Consider the following 6,299-nt stretch of genomic DNA (forward strand, 5'->3'; position numbering starts at 1 on the left):
GTAGGGAATTTTGCCTTAAAAATTCTATAGCTTCCAAGTTACTTGGTGTAATATTCGGGATATATCGTGTAATTATTTTTGATATTATTATGTGTGCCCAGTATCTATTCTGTGAGTTAATTGTTAAGTGTTATCTGTACTTGAATATTCAAAAATAATATTAATTGAGTATTTTAATTTTTATATGTCCAAAATAAAATATAGATAATTGTCATATCTTCCTAATTATTTTTATGTTGATTTATGGATTTATAAGAATCATATGAAATTTCTAAAATCTTTTTCCGGGTAATTAAAATCTATTTTATAAAAACGGGAACCAACCGACGTCAACCGTTGTTACGTTTTTGGAACCCGAAACTCTTCCGAGAACTCCTTCCTAACCTAATTGTAATATTCCGATCATTTTCCATGTTTCGACTTTTTCGATCCGGCTTACGGTTTGTCCTGCGCGGGTCCCGGCGCAACATTTTCGATACAATATTCGTTTCGGTAAATCAATAAAACCCGTATTTTCGATAAACGGGAGCTTTTTATTAAACTATCCCAATTATCACTTCGTAATACGTGTAATCAGGCGCTGAGACCAAGACCGCAGTACAAATTGTACTAATTTGGATAATTATCCCGAAAACCGATACCGTTTGGATCAGTTTTTACAAATAAACGTACCGTTTTATATCCGGAATGATCCAACGGGATACAAATTTTCCGTAATTATAAATAGCCTTTTACCGTATTTTATTTCGTATCAAAACATTTGCAGATAGTTAATTATAAAATTTTCAGAGAAAAGCCCTAATTACATAAACTGTTTTAAGAATCAAACAGCAAAACGAAGGCGTTACCGATCTCTGTTTTTAAAGCTTGAGTAACCAAAACGAAGGATTTGAGGTGTTTTATCAGATTCTGAGCTTTATTTCACTGCAGAAATCAAGGTTATTTTTCTAAAAATTTATTTATTTTCGAATTTATTTTATTAAAAATATGAATTTTTGTTCGGATGATTGTTTGTATGATTTGATGATTGCATGTTGTAGAGCTTGTTTTCCTGATGATTTTCATATGTTATACGTCTGATTTGGAGTTCAATAACATGTTCAAATTTGAGTTTGATTTTCGAATTTCAAAATTAGGGTTTATAACCCGTATGAATGTTCTTAATTGAAATTTGGGGGTTTCTTATTCTGTGATAGATTGATGTTGTGTTATAGTGGGTTGTGTTCTTTGTGAAATTTGCAATCTAGTCGTATAAGTTTCATGAACCAACGAGGTCTGTAGAGAAGGGAGTTGTGTTTTGAAGTTTTCCGATGTTCGCCGGAAACTGGAAAATTTCACGGCCAAATTCCGGCCAACTCAGGGATTGTTAGGTTGTTTTGATTGCATGGTTGTGTTCCTGGTAACCTCTAGATGTGATCTGAAGGTGTTGGTGGGGTGAGGACGCCGGGAACGTGTTCTCCGGCCATCCCCGACTGTTTTCCGGCGACCCCCTGGAAAATTACAGTTTAGTACCTATAGTTTTGAAAATGATGCAGTTTGGTCCCTGTAGTTTCCAGACTTTGCAAAAATTGGATTTCTGTTTTAAAAATGTTTCAAAATCATATTTCCTATTTATTTTTATTATAAAAATTCGTTTTTAATTTCTGAAAATTCTAAAAATTATTATTTTAATTCCGAAAATTATTTTTAATTCACAAATAAATCTGAATTAATTAGTTAATTAATTTCAGTTAATTTTTAATTGATTAATTAATCAATTAATTCGAAAATTAATTGATTAATTGATTTAATTAATTATTAATTGATTTTAATTAGTTATTTAATTAGATTTAATTATTTAAAAATGATTTAAAAATTCTGAAAAATAGTTTTGAGCTTTAAAATATTATTCTAAATTATTTCCAAGGCTCAATAATTATTCTAAAAATTATTTCGGAGCAAGAATGGGCCAACTGAACCCTGTTTATTAACCCGAAATTGATCCAACGACCCGTTTTAATTCCGAAAAATGTTTTAAAAATCATTTTAAATACCCGAAAGCATATTTATGACCCGAGACTTCTTTATAGATGATATGTCATTGATTACATGATGTATTATGTGTTATACATGACCTGTTGTTTGACTATCGGTCTATATATTCGGTGTTTACTTGGTTATTGCATAGATTTCAATCCGTTAATCGGATTTGGGTAAAACGAAGGGTAGATAGAAGTATGTGTTGAATAGAATCCTGTGAGTTGATGATTGATAGATGCTCATGATATATGAGCAGAAGAGGCAAGGCGTAGGAAAGGGAAACAGGTAGTTGAGGAGTAAGACGATTGTGATTGAAAGCAAGTGCAGGATAGTAAGCTAATATCAGGCAAGTGTTCTGAACTTTCTCGAGATATTGTAATTCTTGATAGTCTTGTTGACATTGCAAGTGCTTTGAAGCACGGAAACCTAAATCCTGATTTCAGTTATTGTTCTTGAGCTATGAACCATATTCTTTCTAAGCCATTGATTATTGTATACCCAAACACGAACCACAAATCTACGATACTACTCCACAAATACATACAAACTAAATACCAGGCACTGAACTCAATTATTATATACTCAATCCATGATATCTTATGCTTTGAAAGACCAAATCCTTGAAACCCTGAAACGTTGTTTCCTTTGTTATCCAATTCTTTCATTACCCAGCATTCAAGCTTTGAAAGTACCTTATTGATCCTTACAAGGATTGAAACCCTTTCATTGTTAAACATTTATTGTTGTTAATGATTTCGGTTATTGTTTATTATTGCATATTCTATTATTATGTTAGAATTGGATTGTTTTTGTAAAATTGTGGACCAGATTCGTGGTCAGACCATATAATGGTCAAGTTAGGCCAATGTGTGCCTTGGATCCAGTAGTTAGAGCAATGTTGTGTGCCTTGCTCGGGGTTAGTGCGTGACTGATCAGCAGCCTAACCTTGGTTTTAAATTAAAAGTATAATATCCAATTCTAAATCATAATCCATTGTTCACTTGATATCATAACCATATTCACCTGATGATCATTATTCTCAGTTTTGTCATTGTGACTTGCTGAGCTAGTTAGCTCATTTGTGCGATGTTGTTTATATTCTTTCCAGTTAAAAAGGAACCAGTTGGTAAAGAGGATCCCCAGTCCAGCGCGAGAGCTAGGGGTTCAGGTTGAGAAAGCTGAGCTAGTAGGCTTCTTTTGGAATAATTTAAGTTTGTAAAAGTTTGTAATAATGTTTAATACTCAGTTTGAATTTGAAATAGTTGGGATTTGAACGGTTTGTAATATATTAGTGTGTTTGGCTTGTATGCATACTTTAACCTGTTGCGGTCCGTGGTGGTTGGTAAGTAGGGTCATTGCATATATTATTATTATCTTTATTATTGTTATAAGTAGGTTATAATTAAGGTGTGTGTGTGGACCCCAAACTTCTGACCCGGGTTTGGAGGGCGCTACAGGTTTGGTATCAGAGCTATAGGTTATAAGTCATTGACACAAGCCTAGGTTAAGGAGAATGGGTAGAGGGTTAGGATTAGAAGTATGGCATAGGATGATAGAACGTTGAGAGGTTGAGTGTTTCGGTATATCAGGTATTAGTGTAAATTGCGTTATGGTACGAGATTCTTATATTACGATATGATTTCAGATAGCAGAGATGGCCGACTCTTTTATTCCCGTATCAGGTGATCACTCAGAGCCTTCAGTTGGAGCACCAGCATCAGATCCACGTCCTGTTATTCCACCAGCATTGGCTATTCTACCTCCACCGGTGTTGCAGCCCGTACCATTACAGGCTATTCCACCTCCAGGCATGAGGCCACCTGTCAGAGGACCCCCACCAGCTGATTCAGATTCCACTGGGCATTCAGTAGCGAGTGCCCCATTCCAGTCTATATTGCCCCCAGTTCCTTATTACCGGTATGAGGCTCTTCTATTGGAGCGTGATTCCTTGTTGGCTCAGATTAGAGAGTTACAGCATATCATCAGGACTACAGATGTTAATCGGGGTGTGAGGGAGCTTCGAGAGGAGATTCATGTGACACGGACGGTTCTTGAGGCTAGGTTATATGGAGCTACACTACCTGGACAAGGCCCTGATGCACTGCTGGGCTGGGCTACTGAGGTGATGGAGGACTTTGAGAGGCTGGCAGGACCAGAGTTTCCTTGGAGCTGAGTTAGAGATTTTGGGATGAAGATGCTGAGTAGTGTTGTTATGATTATGTAGTGTGGATAGTAGTGTGTAGTGTATATCAGAAGACTTTTGAGTTATATTTATAGACTAGCGATGTTGACTAGTGAGTAGGTTGTTGTACCCTTTTTGCTTTTACTTTCGAAGCGTCTTTACGCTTGTACTACCCTAAAACTTTTGATCTATATATATCAGTGCCTTTTTCCTTTCCAGCACTGTCATTTATTTTATTGCACCTGTTTTACCTTACCTTATTTATTGCACCAGTTATACCCTGTGATACCATGTACCCTGTTTTCCATAACTGTTTATATTCTGTAAAGAAGCATGCAATTTACTTAGTTACAACTATTTTCAAAAAGAGATATTCCTGTTTTACAAAACTTTTCTTTTATGCAAATATTTGATTCAAAAGCTAAATAAATTGATTGATTCTTTACAGAAAATGCCTCCCAAAAGAAATACCCGCACCAACACCCAGAATGAAGAAACCAACAACAATAACAATCAAAATGATATAAACCAGAATGTGAACCCAGGACCCATGGACCCAGCAATAGCCCAGATTCTTCAAATCTTGGCCCAACAAACAGTTCACCTAGCACAACAACAGCAGAGACAGACTAATCCCCAGGTAACTTTCAAAACTTTTCAGGCAGTAAACCCACCAGAATTCAAGGTTTCCTTAGAGCCAATTGAAGCAAATGTGTGGTTAAAGGAAATAGAGAAGGCTTTTGCCTTGGTAAAAGTGAAAGAGGAGCAGAAGGTTGAATTTGCAAGTTACTATCTGAAGAATGAGGCCACCTATTGGTGGGAAATGGTGAAAACATTGGAAATTACAGATTTTATTACTTGGGAAAGGTTCAAGGAATTGTTTTTAGAAAAGTATTTTCCTCAGTTTGTTCAGGATCAAATGGAGCTGAAGTTTTTAGAGTTAAAGCAAGGGAATATATCGGTAACAGTTTATGAGGGGAAGTTTGAGGAATTGTCAAGGTATGTACCGTCGTATGTTGATACTGACAGAAAGAAAGCTAAGAGATTCCAGAAAGGCTTGAAGCCATGGATCAGGGGGAAGGTAGCTATTTTTGAATTGGATACCTATGTCGGGGTTGTACAGAAGGCTATGATCGCAGAGACAGAGAGTGAGATGTTCCAGAAAGATAAGGAAAGCAAGAAAAGGAAAGTTGAGGAAAGTGACGGTCAGTCACAAACATGGAAGTTTCCAAATTTTAAGAAGGGCAAGTTTCAGCCAGGGAGAAATTTTAATTTCAGGAGATAAAATGTAGGAGACGGAGGCCAGGGCAATCGTTCAGCTAATGTGAATCAGCCGAATCAGTTGAGATTAACTTTTCCAGATTGTCAAGTATGTGGAAAGAACCATGGAGGAGTTTGTAACAAGTTGAATGTGGTATGTTTTAAATGCAACCAGAAAGGGCACTACTCGAGGGAGTGCCGAAATCAGCCAGCAAGAGAGCCAGCAAATAAAGATCAACCTATCCGGAATCCAGCAGTGAAAGTTCCAGTCATTGGATTTACATGCTTTAAATGTGGGAAGCCAGGACATATGGCCAGGGATTGCAAGACACCAACCCCAGTTAGTAATGCATTGAGAATTATGGGATCTACCCCAGCAGTAAATGAGACTCCAAGGGCTAGAGTTTTCGACATGTCAGTGAAGGATGCTATCCAGGATACGGATGTCGTGGCAGGTATGCTTAATGTGAATTCTTTATGTGCCAACGTGTTAATAGACTCGGGAGCAACTCGATCGTTTGTTTCACAAGATTTTGTTAGTAAATTAAACTGTCCAGTTGAGTGCTTAAATGAAATAATGACTGTGGAATTAGCAAATCAAGAACGTGTAACTGTGAACCAAGTTTGTGGAAATTGTGAGATTGAGATTTCTGGTAGTAAGTTTTGTGTAGATTTGATACCATTTAAGTTAGGAGAATTTGATGTGATATTAGGGATGGATTGGTTATCTAAGCATGATGCTCAGATAGATTGTCGAAATAAGAAAGTAATGTTGAAAATGCCAGACGAAAGAATAGTAACGTTTAAAGGTCAGAAACAAGTAAAGAAGTTCTTAAAG

This window comes from Apium graveolens, chromosome 4 (genome assembly GCF_009905375.1).
Source record: "Apium graveolens cultivar Ventura chromosome 4, ASM990537v1, whole genome shotgun sequence".
NCBI lineage: Eukaryota > Viridiplantae > Streptophyta > Magnoliopsida > Apiales > Apiaceae > Apium > Apium graveolens.